Source organism: Marmota marmota, unplaced genomic scaffold, assembly GCF_001458135.2.
Source record: "Marmota marmota marmota unplaced genomic scaffold, marMar, whole genome shotgun sequence".
Lineage (NCBI taxonomy): Eukaryota > Metazoa > Chordata > Mammalia > Rodentia > Sciuridae > Marmota > Marmota marmota.
Window position 1 is genome coordinate 251,069 of NW_025999992.1, and position 18,965 is coordinate 270,033.

An 18,965-nucleotide genomic window follows, 5' to 3' on the forward strand; every position below is an offset into this window, starting at 1 on the left:
TCTTATTTTTTTTAAGGTAAAACTTGCATTAATATCAAATTAATCATTTTCAAGTTAACAATTCAGTGGCATTTAGCTTGGGTGTTTTAAGGGTGTAAAAAAATTACCACAATTCAATAAGAATTTTTATCAGCCATAAAGAAGAATGAAATTTTGGCATTTGCAGGTAAATGGATGGAATTAGAGAATATCATTCTAAATGAAATAAGCCAATCCCCTCAAACCAAAGGTTGAGAGCAGAATTAATTGGTCCTAACTTCCCTAGCCTTGGATTTGTATAAAAACAATCAGGGTAACTCCACATCATGTTGACCACAAGAGTGGGAACATAATCAAATAAGTTATGCTTTATGTATGTATACTCTGCAAAAATACATTCTACTGTCATGTACAACTAAAAATTTAAAAAAAGAATTTCAAAATTCTTTTAAAATTAAAAATGTGCTCTTTCCTTGATTTCACTGTTTAAAAGAACCTCTGTTTTGTAACCAGAGAGAAGATGTGTACCCAGCACTCTTTTAGCTCTCTGTATGCAATTTTTCTTTCTCCCTGGTAGAAAGAGTGTTGGACGCCTCTGGTTACACATTATCAGATTCTCTTCTCCTGGTTGATTTATGAGTTGTCCATGCGTGTGACAAAATCCATCAGTAACCTTTCTACGTGGCTTTAAATCATAACTTGCTATTTTATATTCACAATTAGCCAAGCTGGAACATCCCAACTCAGCAGAAACAAAATTGTTTTACTCCAATAAATGGAGAAGTCATAAGCTAAAAATAAATATGTAGTAAAATAATCTTAACACAAGAAAAATCACCTAAAATATCACATATCCCAGGGAACCATATCTGCAATGCACCCACCCTGCAAATAGCATTGAGGAACCGGGAGAAGTAAGGTTTGTATTTAGTAGCTGTGTCCTCAGGATGGTTTCTGAAGTCCCAACTGATTTGCATTTGGAGACCAAATAACAGTGTTCAAATCCAGCTTCTAAGATTGCTTCTTAGTTCTTTATATTTCCAAACACTGAATACCTTCCAGAACCACAAGTAATCATCAGTCATCTGTAGCTATTTCAGTAGAGGCAGTTTCCTGCCTTAGTATAAAACTAATCAAAAAGAAAAGAAAGGAAAAGGAAACTTACAGAAAGCAATTAATATGGCTCATCTTAATTTTCATTTTCAACCACAGTTGACACTTCCTGTTGTTAGTTTTTGTGGTGGTATAACTTATTTATCCTGGTGTCTTAATGTACAAATCAAAACAAGCAGAACTGGGTCCCATCTGACACATGGGGAACATTATTAAATTACTAAAATTGCAGCCCCCAGGCACATCAGCTGAGAGAAAGCAGTGGGTGGGCAGGTGTCCACTGCCATCAAGTCAGGCTGCCTCTCTATTCCACAAGTGGTGGTGGCAGCAATGACGACCAGCACAAGAACAGCCACCACTGTCATTTCTGTATCACCAGAACTGAGATCGCTGATGTGTCTCTCATCTGTGTAACAGCATGTAGCCACCATCCCCACAAGGAGTCCCCAGGGAGCAGCGAAGGCCTGTGCAAGCTTCCCAGCCAGGACTGCTCAGAGTCTACACCTCAGGTCTGCCCGACTCCCAGATCCACGATTCTACTGCTAAATGCTGCCTCACACCAGAGACACAGTGAGGTCGGAGGAAGCTAACGGGGCAGCTCTGAGCACTGACCACCGAGTCCCAGTCCTGTCTTGGACACCCAGCAAACATAGCAAGATGAGCCAAGGGAGTCCTCCTTGAAGGAGTTCTGGTCAGCTTTGAGAGGTTGTGCATAAGGCACCCGCTGTGCGTGCTTCCAGGAGACGTGGGTCTGTGGAGGCCAAGGCCCAGATGCTGGTAGCTAGAAAAACATGCAGCCAGGCAAATCCCCAGGACCACTAGAGAAAAGTTGGGCCAGCCCGGGGAGCGATGGCAGGTGCAGCCCGTGTCCACCATTCTCTGTGTAGACGGCTCTCGGAGTTCTTACAGGACCGGGTTCTGGCCATGGAGGAGGAAACGAAGAGGCTTCCAGGCCACTCAGGTGGTGCTCACCCTCTGCAGAAGCTCTGTCACCCCCTCCAGTACGCACCCTTCACCCTCCCAAACAGATAAGACAGCAGAACAAGACCTCACTATGGCTGGCACACAGCCCAGGGACGCCATGCTTTTTGCCAGTTCCCACGGCCTTTCCACCAGCCAATGAGCGTCCTGTTCCCATGGCCTTTCCCAATAGCCAATAGGCTTCCTGTTCTCAGGACCTTCACACCAGCCAATGAGCTTTCTGTTCTCAGAGCCCTTCCCACCAGCCAATCAGCGCCCTGTTCTCATGACCTTGCCCCCCCCCCCCAGCCAATGGGCATCCTTCAAGTAGGCTCTGTCTTTTCATCTTTGGATGTCCGACGCCTTGCAAAGTTCTAGCAAATCACGGGTGCCCAGTGGGTACCAGATATATGTTTGTGGAAGAATATTGCCCTCTATATGTGAGTGGTGTGTCTGTAGAGCACCATCTCTGGATAATGTGCTTTCTAGAGTTCTCAAAGAGCTGCAGAAGTAAAAATTCTAATATTTAGAATGATTCTTTACCATAAATGTTAAAATACATCTAATTACACTGCTGTATCCAAGGCTGGGCTTTATATAACTACCAAGGATCTCTAAATCCACTACCCAAACCTCCCAGTCAACATCAGATTAGCTGACATTCATTTATAAAATCAAAGATAGAGGCACCTGTGCTGAATGTGTGTACTAGAGACTCTATCAGTGGTGGGGTTATAGCCTTCCAAATCTAATAGCTGGGAGAGGAAAAAGTTCTTAAGAATGTTCATCAGTGAGAAAGCGATTTTAGTATCTTCCATAAATAATATAAAAACCATTTTTTAGAATTTCTTTTCTAAAAGTGTTCCAAGTCTAGGCCCACTACTGGAGGACAGGTACCTGGTGAGGCCAGAGAGACCTTCCCAGAACTAGAAGGAAAGGCTTCAGAACAGATGGTGCTGGAGGGCTGTGGGTAGACCCAGAGAAGGAACCTGTTCCCGCAACGACTTCAAGTCTGTGTGTTTTCAGCAAATGGTCTCATTTCTCTGGGTCCCAATTTTCTCATTTGTAAAATGGAGATAACATCTACCCTCACAGAGACCAGGAAGATTAAACATGATACCCTCGGTATTTAGCAAATGCTCAATAAGGGTGTCTCATCCACCTCTTCCTGACCATGGGGCCAGGACCATGAACACCATGCGCAGAGCCCATGAGCCTCCACCCCCACTCACAGCAGGCACAAGTGACCTGGGTTCCTTTCCATTCTGTTTGGGGCAGGCTCAGAACACCTCTCCATACTGTGGTAGGCAGCCACATGGCTTCCTGGTGGCTAAGATGACCCCTGGGCCCAGGGTCCATCCAGGAATGGGCAGGTGAAGCATTTGACAAAGGTGTCCACAGCAAACATGGAAGACTGGGGTTGGGGACAAGGGACTGCAAGGGAGAAAACAGTTTGGCAAATCAGGCAAAGCTCAGAGCCCAAGAACACAACAAGACGGCCCTTAACCACAGCAGAGTGTCAAGGATGGTCTGCTGGATTTAAGCCAGGGAGCCTGAGACTCAGCACCATCTCTCCAAGGGGAGATGAGTCCAGAGAGGTGTGCTGAGGTTCAAGGGCCCTCAGCTGAGCCACTTACTGCCTCCCCTTCCATCTCATCACCACCTTGGATCAGCAGAAAATCCTGTGACCTGACACTCAGCATACAGCAGCACTTACCCTCCCTACAGCTACCGCCCTGCAGGTCCCTGCACTGTCACTGCTTCCTGCTTCCATTGTTGCTGTGGCCTCACAGCTAGATGCTCTATTCCCACCCCTGCCCTAGATACTCCATGCTCAAATCAGAAGCCACTCAGATATTTTTCAACACAGGTCAGAGCATATCTCATCTCTATTCAGAACCGCTGGTGCCTCCTCATTTCAGAATAAAACTCCTCTTTGAGTGGTCTAGGAAACCCTACATGAACTGGCCCCTCACCATCCTGTGATTTTCCTCAACTGTATCAGGCAGCCTTTGTTCCAGGGCCTTTGAAAGACTGGATCCTTTCTCTACAGGCCCATAAGTTACTCCTCTGATCCTTTGGATCATCATGCAAATGCCATATCCTCAGTAAAGCATTCCCTCACCACCTATTTGAAACTGGAACACTTTGACACTTCTGAACCCCCTTCTCTATTTTTTTCCAAAGCATTCACTACCCTCTAGAACACCACTTAATTAATTCATTTAGTTTAATGGGATAAATAAATTCTCCCTGAACTAGAGTATAAACTCCATGAGGGAAGGTACTGTCTATTTGGCACACACTAGGTGCTAAATATTTGTTTAATGAATGGATGAATGAATGAATGAATGAATGATGTTTTCACCTGAAGACTCCACACAGGGCTCACATGCTATTGTACTATCAACTTCTAGATATCTCTCCAAACCCACCTTTCAACTCAAAGGCAAAATTTAAAGTCCAGATTCATCTCAGCAGCTCGGGAGGCTGAGGCACGAGGATCAGGAGTTCAAAGCCAGCCTCAGCAACTTAGCAAGGCCCTAAGCAACTCAGTGAGACCCTGTCTCTAAATAAAATACCAAAAATGGCTGGGGATGTGGCTCAGTGTTTAAGTGCCCCTGGGTTCAATCCCCGGTACCAAAAAAAAAGGGGGGGGGGTCCAGATTTCTCAGTTTCCCCAAGACTGATATTTAACTAGTTTTCTTTCACTGATCTCTTGATAGGTCTTTTTCCCTGGAAAAGGCTGTTCTTCTTCCCTCTCTGCCATCCTGTCTACTCCCTGCCTCACCCACCCTGCTTCACCAGCCAACTCTTCAATACATTAGCTCTCGTGGCAAAGATTGCTTTCCATGATACACAGACATACTTATGATACCTCAGGAAAGACACAAGGAACTAGTCATCTTTAACAGGTCTTAAAATAGACATATATAGGTCAATACACACACACACACACACACACACACACACACAAACCTGGAAGTAGGGCTTGGTCTAATTAGGCACAGCCATTTACGGGCCATTCCATACAGTGTTTACTAGCAATGGCAAAATGTGCTGATTCTTATGATTTGAAAAGAAACTAAAACCTGAGCCATTTGGGAAGCATCCAGAAGACCCTGAAGCTTTGCAATTTCCATCCAGTGATCTGAATGGCAGAGAACTCCTTACTACTTGAGGGGCAGCAGGGTATCTGATATTAGAAATAGCGGCCCTCATTGTTTGAAGGGCTCTAAATAGTTTTAGAACTTGGGGAGAGTAATTTGCCTTTTGAAAACATAAACTTCTGAAGGGCACCTCCAAACATGGCCCTCTAACACAAAAGGCACTACCTCCTCCCTCCGCCTCCCATCACCAGGTATCTTGCCTTTGAAACACATCAGTGCCCAGCCTTCCTCCCCAGGACAGAGCCTTGGACCCAGGGCCTGGCTTTCCACCCTGTTCACCACCTTGGATGTTTGAGTCCTTGTGCAGAACCGGCCAAGAGATGTTTTCTGTTTCTGCTCAAGCCTCTCTAGCCTCCTCCCCAGTCTTTCTAGCCTCCTCTATCTTCTCTTCCGCAGCCTCTTCCAGCCTCCTCTCCCTCCTTTCTTGCTTTAACCACTGCCTCATCTCATTAGGTGACTCATTAGGCTCCACGGAGCTTCTCAGGCTCAGGTCTCCTCCTTTCTGAGACCCTGAAAGTTGCAACTTGTCCCTTGGGTATTGCGGGCTCAGGTGCATGCTTCCACTGGGATCTGAGAGTCAATTACAGCAGCCCGTGCCCAGGCTAATTATCTCTGTCCCCACGGGAGATAGTGACATGCCCTTCATCACCTTGGCTGCCCGCAAGCCCAGCAGATGCTGCAGAAACCCTGGTGGCGTCCTCATTGCTGATCACCTAAGGAGCTCCCCACTCTGCACACAGAAGAGCTCCCCACCGACCAGGCTCAGAGTGGCCACAGTCACCACAGGACACCTGTCCTGACACCCTGCTCAGCCTCTCTGTGCTTCTTCATTCAGGCCACTCGACACTGGATTTCTATTTTTGTGTTTGAGGGGAGGTGGAGAGAATGAAAATGTCCAGTAACTTACAAACTGTCCCTAATTATTCAGCGAGAGTGGTGATTTTTGCCAAGCCAAAGAACTGCCGATAGCCACATGGCCAATGGGAATCTGTTCTGGGGAAGGTGGAAGAAGGACAAGGATATGGTACGGTCACTGTGGGGTCTCCCCCTGGCAGAGCTGCCTGGCCTCCTCCAGAGCCTCACCTGCTGCAGGCTGAGCAAGTGTGAGGAGAAGGAGCAGGAAATTGGGGGACTGCCGGAGCCCATGGGGAGCAGCAGGAGCCTGCGGGTGGGTCAGTTTGGCAGTTCTTCCTTCAGTGACCCCAGATACTGGCCCTTCTTGAGAGGCCTCCAGCCTCAATCACAGTCGCGGTCCCCACTGTCCTCCTGAAGTGCAGGCTGGACCTCTCTGTGCCTGCCTGTCTCCACTCCTCCAGCTCAGCCACAGACTCTCACCCTCCTCCCTTGGCCTCTGAGAGAGCTTCTCATCACCCCAAGTCCAGCAGGCCCACCACCACCTCCTTCTTGGTCACTGTAACTCTCCTCCACTCCCCACCCCACCCAGGAGCATGGCCCTGCTCTCCTCTCCCACAGGCCTCCCGGGGGCCACTCTGCACCAGCCAACTTACTCACTGTCCTGTCCCAGCTTCATGTCAGTCCCTCAGGGAGGCATGTCCTGATCTGCCAGGCTGGAGCCCTTGTTCAGGACTCCCAGGATTACAACCTAACTGCCCACTCCTCCCTCATTTCCCTGAAGACACACGACAGCATCTTTGCAAATGCTCATTTTATTTTCCCCCTGCATATTTTCTCTGGTGAGGGGTCGGTGAAGGTCATTGGCCATTTTTTAATCAGGTGTTTTTTTTTTATTATTATTATTGAGTTTTAACAGTTCTTTGTATGTTCTAGGTAAAATTCCATTATCAGATATATCTTTGAAAATATTTTCTCCAGGTCTGCAGCTTGTCTTTTCGTTGACTTAATAAGTGTCTTTCACAGAGCATAAAATTTTAATTGTAATGAAGTCTAACATATCAATTACTTTTTTCATGGATCATTTCTTTGGTATTATATATAAAAAGTTATTACTAAACCCAAGGTTATCTAGATGTCCTCCTGTCTTCTAGGAGTTTGGCAGTTTTGTGTTCTACATTTAGGTCTGTGAAGGATTTTGAGTTAATTTTCATGAAAGGTGTAAGTCTGTGTCTCAATTTTTTTGTCTGTATGTGGATGTTCAGTTGTTCTAGCACCATTGATTGAAAAGACCATCTTTTATCCATTGTAATTGCCTTCATCCTGTCAAAGATCAGCTGATTATATTTATGTGGGTCTATTTCTGGGCTTTCTGTTAGATTTCATTTATCTATTTGTCTATTTTTTCTGTCAGTACCCCACACTGTCATGGTTACTGTAGTCTTGAAGTCAGGCAGTATCAGTCCTCCAGTTCCGTTTTGTCCTTCAATTCTGTGTTGGTTACATTGAGTCTTTTGTATCTCTACATAAACTTTAGAATCAGTTTGTCAGTATCCATGAAATAACTTGCTGTCATTTTGTTGGGATTACAGTGATTGCACGGGTGGATTTGGGAAGAACTGACGTTTCAGCAATCATGAGTATTCCTATCCATGAACATGGAACATCTCTCAATTTAGTTCTTTCATTTCTTTCATCAGAGTTTTGGAATTTTTCTCATTTATATATTGTGTTAAGTCTATTTTATTGCCTACATAAGCAAATGTCAACAGTTTTACCCTTTTCATTTCAAATTCCACTTGCTCAATCTTGGTATATTGGAAAGTCATTGTATATCAGCCACATTTCCTGCAACCTTGCTATAAATGCTTATTTGGATTTTTTATACTTATTGGAGCTTTTGACTTCTTATTTGCTTATTTTGACATTTTGCCAAGTTCAGAGTAACTGAATCTTCATACAATATTATATTTAAAAAAATTTTGTGGTGCCGGAGATTTAAGATATTTTAATAGTTTTATATGATTTGCTGTTACAACATGATCCCCTCCTCAGCTGAAGCAATTGAATAATTCTCTAATGAGAATAAGAAAGCCAATTTCAATTCTCCAAATTATGAACACACACTTACATATTGGATTCATTTAAAACAGAAATCAACTGCCACAGCAAGAACACTGAATGTGGCCCCTGGGTGCAGACCCTCACCACAGTGCACCTGGCTCGAGGAGACACTTTGTTTTCCTGTGCTATGGTCAACTGAACCCAGGGGACATGGTGACAAGAGCCACGTCAGCGCTTATGTGTTTTAACTTAGTGTTTCACCGTGAGTTATTCTAAAGGCAAGACAGCATCACCATCTTATCATGAGAGATTATTTTCCTTAAGATGAAGAAGCCAAAAGCAAAGCTTGTTGGGACAAGTATTCAGGGTTTCTTGGTTAGGAATTGCTTTGTTTCCTAAATCCCAACATTGTATTATGAGCTCCACTCTTCAAGAAAGTAACCTGGTTTAATACCTACTTCAGTTCACTTACATTTCCTGTGCTTCGGTTGGCACCCATCTCTTGCCCCCCTTGCCTCTGTGGCCCCCAAACACGCAGCATCGGCTAGCAATGCAGAAATGCTCTCCAAAGCCTCTGAGCACCCCCAAGTTCCCCTCTCTTTCTTCCCTTCTCCTACCTCCTGGCTGACTGCAAGCCCCTGTGAGCTACGTCTGACCACATCTCAATCAGAACCTGGGCTGCTTAGGAGAGGAGGGATTCTTTGCTTCCTCCCAATCTTGCTTATCTCCTAAGACTCAGGAATCCAAGTTTCTATTTCTAAAAGGGCAAAATCAGAGGGAATGGTTGACATTACAAGGAACTTTCCATAATCACCAAAGCTCGGGGTGGTAAGGGCCCAGCTGTCCGAGGACAGGGACTGTGTGCGACCTTGGTTGACCACTCAGATGTATGTTCATAGGTCCATGTCACCATGTGCTGCTGTAGAACATCCTTCTCTAGAGGTGTTCTGAAGGCCCAGACAGCTTACCAGGCAAAGGAGTTTAACATCAGTGCCCAGCCTCTCCTGCTTGAAAATTAACGCTACATTAATGAGGTTACCTTTTAGATAACCTCAGCAGTGTCCCTTTTTTTTTTTATTTTTTATTGTTGGCTGTTCAAAACATTACATAGTTCTTGATATATCATATTTCACACTTTGATTCAAGTGGGTTATGAGCTCCCATTTTTACCCCATATACAGATTGCAGAATCACATCAGTTACACATCCATTGATTTACATATTGCCATACTAGTGTCTGTTGTGTTCTGCTGCCTTTCCTATCCTCTACTATCCCCCCTCCCCTCCCCTCCCCTCCCCTCTTCTCTCTCTGCCCCCTCTACTGTCATTCATTTGTCCCCCTTGTATTATTTTTCCCTTTCCCCTCACTTCCTCTTGTATGTACTTTTGTATAACCCTGAGGGTCTCCTTCCATTTCCATGCAATTTCCCTTCTCTCTCCCTTTCCCTCCCACCTCTCATCCCTGTTTAATGTTAATCTTCTTCTCATGCTCTTCGTCCCTACTCTGTTCTTAGTTACTCTCCTTATATCAAAGAAGACATTTGGCATTTGTTTTTTAGGGATTGGCTAGCTTCACTTAGCATAATCTGCTCTAATGCCATCCATTTCCCTGTAAATTCTATGATTTTGTCATTTTTTAATGCAGAGTAATACTCCATTGTGTATAAATGCCACATTTTTTTTATCCATTCATCTATTGAAGGGCATCTAGGTTGGTTCCACAGTCTTGCTATTGTGAATTGTGCTGCTATGAACATCGATGTAGCAGTGTCCCTGTAGCATGCTCTTTTTAGGTCTTTAGGGAATAGACCAAGAAGGGGAATAGCTGGGTCAAATGGTGGCTCCATTCCCAGCTTTCCAAGAAATCTCCATACTGCTTTCCAAAGTGGCTGCACCAATTTGCAGTCCCACCAGCAATGTACAAGTGTACAGTGTCCCTTTTTAAATGGCCCACTTACTCTATGGTACCTTTGAGCCTTTAGAATACTCTTGTTGAGCCTAGTGTCCCTTTGTGACCTGTGGACTTACCCAACAAGCATGAGCCGAGAATCTACTGTGTCTGGCACTATGTCAAGAACACTGTCCAGCTGGAGCATAGCGTGCCTTGAGGACTTTGTAGGGAACACGTGAGCCTGGGCCTGGTGTGATGCTTCACAGAAAGCGTCTAAGCAAAGCCTGAAAGGCGAGAGTAGGCGCTGAGCAGAGTGGACGAGGGCAGAAGAGCAGAGAACGAGAGCTCAGTGTAAGGAATCTGGCAGCTGTCGCAGAGGAGCCTGGGGTAGCTGGGGGTTTGAGGGTGGGCTACACTGCAGAGGGTCCTGAATCTGGGAAGTGATGTGGAGTCAAGCAGGAATTCCAGGTGAACTGTGTTTTCAAATCAGACCTTAATTAATGTTCAGAATGGACTGAAGGCGAACAGGCGCTGGTGGGGGGACGGCAGTTGGAAACGCTGGCCAGCAAGGGCAGCACATCTCACAGGCCCAGCCACTGTGTTCAAGTACAGGCTACACTGCAGCAGGGCATTGCTGATAACCCTGCCCCACCCCTTGCACCAGTGCCGCAGGAGCTCAGCTGGGTCTGGGGGAGAGAGGAAGAGGCTGTAGGCTCAAACAGAGACAGTGAAGAAGGGGCAGTTTCCAGAGACAGGTACATTTGTCTTGTCACTCCTGATGTCTGTAATGTACCCTCCTCTATATCAGAGCTTGGTCCAGATCACACAGGATGGGGAGCAAAGGAATCACTTGGCAGATGAATGAAGAGAGAGTCTTTGGTGCCCTTAACTGATCTGAGATGGGTGTTCAGAGCCAGGCACCAAAGGCTCCGGTTCCCCCAACTAAAGGGATGTGCCTGCTGGGTTTGTCCTGCAGCCCCAAGTCTTCGGCTACAACTATAGGAAGGATGTCCTCCACTGCCCGGTAGGATGGGTGTGGGCCAAGGGCCTCTGCTACACCTGCTGTCTCCTTCCTAAATGTAGATACCGCCATTAAAAGAAGCAGTGAGGGGCTGGGGATGTGGCTCAGTGGTAGGGCACTTGCCTAGCATGTGCAAGATCTTGGGTTTCATCCCCAGCACCTCCCAAAAGGGTAGTGGATAAATGAGGGCGGGCAGAAGAACAGCTATATCATGTCAATGGTTATACAGCCCCTGGGCTCCCAGTTTTACCTTCTAGACTGCAATTTTCTCAGCTATGAAAAGATAGGGCTGGATCAGAAGATGCCTAGAGTCTTCTTTCCATAACCCATAACCCGAGCCTTTGAAAATGTTCCTGTTTGTTCCTAAAGATCTACCTCCAAGCCACTCCACTGCCCAGCTGGGCTTTATTTAGGCTCTTGGCCTTCTGCAGCTACTGAAGTAAAATATCACAAGTATTTCACGAAATGAAGGCTGGGGCACTGTCTCCCAGGGTGTCTTGCTTGCTATGGGCTCTGATGAGTGGGTGTGGGGACCAATCTCCTATGTCTCCATGAACACACAGCAGGCCTGCGCTTCCCACCCACAGGGGACTCTTTTCTTGTTCTTCTGTTCAGGGGCCCCCTCAACAAATAGGTGTACTCCAGGGAAGGAAGGACTGAGGAATGGGAGTCTGGCACCGTGACGTCTTGCTGAGAGACAAATAGTGACACAGGAGAAGTTCCCCTTTGGAGAAAACCGAGGTCCAGTCAGGGTTTCTTATTCCTGGTGTTCCTATCTCTATTCGGTACCTCGAAAAATTCCAGCAAAATTAGTAAACTATTCCTTAACACTTGTTTAATCTCCATTGTGGGGCCAAATTCAAACACACTTATAACAACTGACATAACTAACTTTTCTTGAGACATCAAAAAGGATAAGAAAAAAAATGTCACTAGAGAACTCTTTCTGATACTAAGCAAGCATAATCTAATCTAATTTAAATATTACCATCTCACTCCACTCCCTCGTTCAATATTAGCCCAAGCAAATATCTGCTGGGGACTCTCTACCTAGGGCAGGCAGAATCATGGCTGGGGTGTCCAGCAGGTACAGTCAATGGGTAGAGTGGGATCAGTGTGAGAAAACAGCATGGCGACCCTATGAGATCTTCAGAGAATGTTGGCCTCTGAGTGGGGGATACAGGAGGGCTGTGGGGGTCCAGGGGACAGAGTCAGCTGCCACTGGAACCCCACCAAGACCACCAGAAAGGTGCTACCATACCTTCTCATTTTTTGAGAAAAATTTGACTGAATCTTTAACAGGAAGTCTCATAATTTATTTTTAATGTTGGAAATTTACTCATAATTTTTAAGACACTGCAGAACAACAGAATATACACCAAAACAAACACGTCTGGACCAGATGTGGCCATGATTGCTAATTTGCAACCTCTCACATACAAAGCACACCCGCTTCCCTACGGAATCAGCAGCCCATCGAGACCGAGACGTCCACGTGCTATCCATATCAGTGTTAGTTCTGCTGAAGATTTTAAAACCCTCAGTTTGGTCCCCTGGATTAATCCGATTTATACCTTAGCTTTCCCTAACAAACACTGCATTCTAATGAGACCAGTCTCCTATGTCTCCATGAACATACCATTTTCATTTCCATCTCTTGACCTTTGTTCAAGTTACCTTGTTCCCCTACAAAGTCTATTTTCTCCCTTCCACTCACAACTCACCATTCTACACCATTTTCCTTGATTCCTTGGTGAATGTGGCTTTTATTATCAGTACCACCCAATATACTCTGCTGCATACTGAGAGCTAACTGTTTCATATGCATTCATGCCATTTCTGTCGAGGCTGGAAGTCCTGGAGGGAAGGGGCCAGGGTGTGTTGGATATTCACAAGACCTCGTGTGTTTTAAGTAGGGGAACGGGAGTCCACACATATCAAGCTATGGCACTTGGGACATCAACCACAGCCGCTGCTAGCTTGCTGCTCCTTATACTGGGAGAGAGAAGCGCTGCCTGGCCTCAAAGGTCTAATTAGGAAAGTGCCAAGCACAGACCAAGAACAGCCAACCCGTGTCCACATTCTAAAATTGGCTGATCTGATCTGCTTCCCTTAGTCCTCAAGTCGACACTCGACCAGGCTGAAGCGTACCTGGGGGCTTTCCAACACCTGGGGGAGCAATACCAGACCCAGAGCAGGCAATTTCAGGCCCTAAACTGCAGCTTCTGCACACCACAGCACGTGTCTCTGACCCATGATCCACCTTCACCCCAGATGCAAACAACCCCTATTCTTGCCAGACTATGAGTTAACTCCAGAGCAATCCTCAGCCCACCCACCATCTGCAGCCCTTTGCTAGCCATCTCCCCAGGGCAGCCTGAGTCCTCACTAACCCCCACCAGGAAACCTTGAGCCAGACAGAACGAAGGAATCAAACACCTTTAGGATTTTTAACCTGCTTGCGATGTGCAATTCACTCAGAAACACCCAGGCTGCAGGGTCAACGCCCACGACCAACAGCAAGAGAATCCAGAGAGCCTGAAAAGCCCGGTGCGGCCACCTTCTTCCCCTTGGCAGGATTTTAACCAAAGCAAAATGAAGACACATTTTTCATGGCTCCGTTTTGAAGCAAACACAACTCACCTGGTATCCCATCTTCCAGCTATAATTAGGTTTGCTTTTCGGTGAACTCTATTCTGCGTTGAGTGTCTAAACCCACCTGATGTGCTGGCAGGGGAGGGGAGTTCTCCATACTCCCATAAAGTATTTCCATTTCAGTTGCAAAGCTTAATTAATGTTGACTTCTACAAACAAACACTGTTCAGAGAATGATAATGGCATACCGAGACTATGAGCAAATTAAAAATTAACACTATCTTTGGAAGTTTGTGAAAGACAAGCACACAGTGTCTTCTCCACACTAACAAAGGAAAAGGGACACATTTGGGCTCAGGTGAACTTAGGGACCAGCCCCTTTCCGTCTATTGACAACATGGTTGTAACAAGTTGGTAGAGCAAGATTATTCATGAGATAATACAAAATTCTGCACTGCGGTAACCAGGGACCTAGGTGACTCATAAACAAGACCGTATGATTGCACTTGGCTTTAAACTGTCTCTCCATAACCTTTCTGCCACCTTTTAAGGCCAGGAAGGAGCAAATTAAGGTAAGAGAACAGAGAGGGTGGGCGCAGGAAGAGGAGGAGGACGGAGGAGCCAGTCGGGAGGGCTCCTCATGAGCCTGGAGGACACCCAGATCCTCAGACTTGGCTCGCTGCCCGTGCAGGGTCGCCCGGCAGTCTCCACGGTGCCGCCCCTTGGTTCACATTCTAATGTGTCTTGAAGACAGAACAGAGCGACACTGTTATGCCGGAACATTTCATGAACCTCAAGTCTTTTATCTGAAAGTGAGGCCTAAATGACTTCTTTTATCTCCTGGCTGATGGTGGTCCCCTTCGAGTGCCTGAGTGAAAAGGAGGAAGGAAGGGCGGTCTCATTTCCAGGTTTCAATGAGCACTGTGGCACCGGGATCTCGGGGACAAGGGCCTGACTGGGTTCCTCGGCCTTCGGAAGGCAGTTCTCCCAATAGTGGCAGGTGCAGGAGGAAGTGCCACTTCAGCCTGGCCATCGCCTGGGTGGACAGGGTGGACAGGGAGCAGCCCTGCCCTCCGGCCTGATCTCTCTCACCCTCCATCCTCACAGGTGGTGCTGGTAGGTGGGTGGCTTTGATTTCAGTAGCGAAGACAAACTCACCTGAACGGAGTCCTGCCTAAAACCAAGGATCCACTTTCTCTACACAGAAGGTCACAGTCTGTATTTTTATGATCTGAGCTTCCTTCTCTCAGGCCTCTCCTTTATGACATGCATGTCTTCTCTGGAAACAATAAGGCATTAATTATTCAGCATTTTTTTTCTATAGTGTCAATGACTCTATGGAAGACTAAAAAAAAAAAAAACCCAGCAACACTGTCCTTCAAGTAAAAGGTCCATCCTCAGTGAGTGATCAGGGGAGCCTGAGAGGAACCTGGTTTACCAGAATCCTCAGGGGCTGTCCCAGGCGGGGCAGGGTGGTGGACGTCCTCTCTGGCACTCCTCCTGGCCGCCACGGGCCCCACTCCCATCATGCTCTCGGGTTCCCAGGGTTCTCCAGTGCTCTAGGCGAGTGCTTCTTCACAGCTGAACCAGCAATATCAGCATCACCTTCTGCCAAATTGCAAGAGATGCAAACCCTTGAAACACTCCAGAGCTTCTGGATCTCAGAGGAGAGCGTGAGGTGATGCTCAGAAAGTTGGAGAACCCGGCCTGGGCCTCTTTATCCCTCCTTCTCTCCAGTTAGAGAACACAGCACTGCATTCCTTCCTAATGGTGAAGGCCATGCTTACTGCAAAGGAATGAACCAAGGGTTCCACAAAATCACCTCATCCACCATCCCTGAGACACAGGTGGGAGGGCCACAGCAGAGGAAGGGCTCGATAACTTTACAAAGCCCCAACCAGACCCTGGTCATGGGTCATTCAGGATGGCCCACTTGGGCTATCTATGACTAGAAAGGGCCATCTCAGTCTAAGACATCAGATGGTCTTGAAGAGGACAAGACAGGATTGGGCTCCAACGGGACAAACCAGTCAGAAAATTCAGAGATACATCCTTTGGGTGTAGACCGAGGAGAGGGATAGTTGGGTCAAATGGTGGTTCCATTCCCAGTTTCCCAAGGAATCTCCCTTCAGCTTTCCATATTGGTTGTACCAATTTGCAGTCCCACCAGCAGTGTATGAGTGTGCCTTTTCCCCACATCCTCGCCAACACTTATTGTTGTTTGTGTTCATAATAGCTGCCATTCTGACTGGAGTGAGATGATATCTTAGAGTGGTTTTGATTTGCCATTTCTCTAATTGCTAGAGATGATGAACATTTTTTCATATATTTGTTAATTGATTGTATATCATCTTCTGAGAAGTGTCTGTTCAGGTCCTTGGCCCATTTATTGATTTGGTTATTTTTTTGTGGGGGAGGGTGCTTAGCTTTTTGAGTTCTCTATATATCCTAGTGATTAGTGCTCTCTCTGATGTGTGAGGGGTAAAGATTTGCTCCCAAGATGTAGGCTCTCTATTCACCTCACAGATTGTTTCTTTTGCTGAGAAGAAACTTTTTAGTTTGAATCCATCCCAGTTATTAATTCTTGATTTTAATTCCTGTACCAAAGGAGTCTTATTAAGGAAGTTGGGGCCTATTCCCACATGATGGAGATTAGGGCCTACTTTTTCTTCTATTAGACACAGGGTCTCTAGTTTTATTCCTAGGTCCTTGATTCATTTTGAGTTAAGTTTTGTGCATGGTGAGAGCTAGGAGTTTAATTTCATTTTGTTGCATATGGATTTCTACTTTTCCCGGCACCATTTGTTAAATAGGCTTTCTTTTCTCTAGTGCATGTTTTTGGCACCTTTGTCTAATACAAGATAATTGAACTTTTGTAGATTAGTCTCTTTGTCCTCTATTCTGTACCATTGGTCTACCAATCTGTTTTGGTGCCAATACCATGCTGTTTTTGTTACTATTGCTCTGTAGTATAGTTTAAGGTCTGGTATTGTGATGCCACCTGCTTCATTCTTCTTGCTAAGGATTGCTTTAGCTATTCTGGGTCTCTTATTTTTCCAGATGAATCTCATGATTGCTTTTTCTATTTGGGACACAGCCACATCAATGTTTATAGCAGCACAATTCACCATAGCTAAACTGTGGAACCAACCTAAATGCCCTTCAATAAATGAATGGATAAAAAAAATGTGGCATACATACACAATGGAATATTACTCAGCAATAAAAGAAAATAAAATCATGGCATTTGCAAGTAAATGGATGAAGTTAGAAAAAAATAATGCTAAGTGAAGTTCGCCAGTCCCCAAAACATATGCCAAATGTTATCTCTGATATAAGGAGGCTCATTCATAGTGGGGTAGGGAGGGGGAGCATGGGAGGAGACAAACTCTAGATAGGTCAGAGGGGTGCGAAGGAAAGGGAGGTGGCATGGGGTTAGAAATGATGCTGGAATGTGATGAACATTATTATCCAAAGTACAAGTATGAAGACACGAATTGGTGTGAATATACTTTGTATACAACCAGAGATATGAAAAATTGTGCTCTATATGTATAATAAGAATTGTAATGCATTCCACTGTCATATATAAATAAAAAAATAAAGTTGAATTGCCTTAATTAAAAAAAAAAGTCAGAGATACAACCAATCAATCACTGGGACACACTGAGAGTGCCACCTATTAATCATAACAGCATTCACAGTATCTATAGGACTTAGAAAAGAACAATTTCAAGTTTACTATTTCACAAATTTCCAACAAGCATTTGCAATCAAGCCTCTTTTAATCCAGCCATCCCAGGCCTGGAGAGGTGAGGGCAGCCTTAACTGTCTGAGGAGGCCAGCAGATAAGAGGGAGAAATTATGGTGGCTTCAATACCACAGTTACAGGCTTACTAAGAACTGGGTTGCCCAAGATCCTGGGGGTTGAGAGCAGGACAGAGTATTGAGAAGGAAGGTCCTGCATGCGGCCAAGAGGCTAGGCCTTGACCTGGGGGAGCAGGAAACAATCTCAGGCACCCCTGGCATCCAACACCCTGCACCCAGGATGGTAAGGATAAGCCCAACTTCCTACACCAGAACGAGAAAGGCAATGCCCTTGATGGGATGGAGCACTGAATTCTTGACCCCTCTCTTTCCAAAGCATGTTCTTGAAAAGCAACCTGCACAGAGCAGCCTAGGCTGGGATGCTGAGGGTGACCCAGCACAATCACCAGGCATTTCCAGACCTCCCGCCACTCAGGAGCAAGGAGACTCATGCACACCTCACGGAGCTCACAGCCAGGTTCCAGGATGGGCACCTTTGCTGTGGCACACATTCGAATCCTACACCGTGAGGACCAGGTCCAAGCCCTGGGCTGGGGAGGGAGCCTTCTGAGGAGGGGGTGTGTAGCTCCACCTGACACATCACTTTCTAGCCATCCTTACAAAGTGCTGGAAAGTTTATTTCTTCCTGAAATGTAACCACTGGTGAGAGGTTAAACTGGAGGGTGGAGACACACTTCTCTATGAAGAGGTAACTCTGGAGAAAGTCAGGGGACTCTCAGACATTTCTGCAGCCTTATTAGAGACTGGCGAAGATCTTCACGTGGGCTGCGTTGGATGTCAAGGATTCTGCCGTATCATTTTCACGTGAAACACAGTCATCTCAGAGGAAGTCAATTACACAGTCTCCTCTGACCCCCAGATCTCTGGGCATTCGTCTGGAGAAGGATACAACTTAACATCTTTAATTCCATTCCAAATAGTTCCATTCCACTGTTTTTTCTTTATTGTGGAAAAAGATAATCAATTTTGCCCGGTGCAGGGGCACACACCTGTAATCCCAGAGGCTTGGGAAGACTGTGAGTTCAAAGCTAGTCTCAGCAATTTAGTGAGGCCCTAAGATATTTAGCAAGATCCTGTCTCTAAATAAAAATATAAAAAAGGGCTGGGGATGTGGCTCAGTGGTTAAGTGCCCCTGGGTTTAATCCCTGGTAGCAAAATAATAACAATAATAATTATAAACTTGCCATTTTAACCATTATCAGTGTACACTTCAATGGCATGAATTACATTCACACTGTTGGGTGATCATTACCACTCCAAACACCACTTGGTGACCCTCAAGAAACAAGCCCCCATTCCCAACCCCACCTCCATCCCTACCTAGCTCCTAGTAACTTCTAACCTACATTCGGTCTAAGAATTCTTCTGTTTGAGATATTCCACGAGTGGAATCGTACAATATTTGTCCTTACAGCTTCTTTCACATGGCATAACGTTTTCCGAAGTTCACCCGCGTGTGGTATGTACTAGAACTTCTCTCCTTATTGAGGCT

General features: G+C 45.8%; 1 protein-coding gene and 1 long non-coding RNA gene across 8 annotated transcripts in view; both read right to left on the reverse strand.

Annotated features, from left to right (window-relative positions):
• The window catches only part of Ldlrad4 (low density lipoprotein receptor class A domain containing 4), a 369,231-nt gene that overhangs the window by 133,992 nt on the left and 216,274 nt on the right, over positions 1-18,965 (reverse strand). The window lies entirely within an intron of this gene.
• The window catches only part of LOC125617871, a 28,859-nt gene continuing 13,495 nt past the window's right edge, over positions 3,602-18,965 (reverse strand). The window contains exon 4 of the long non-coding RNA XR_007348993.1: positions 3,602-8,682. This is a non-coding gene — a long non-coding RNA (uncharacterized LOC125617871). The remainder of the gene's footprint in view (positions 8,683-18,965) is intronic.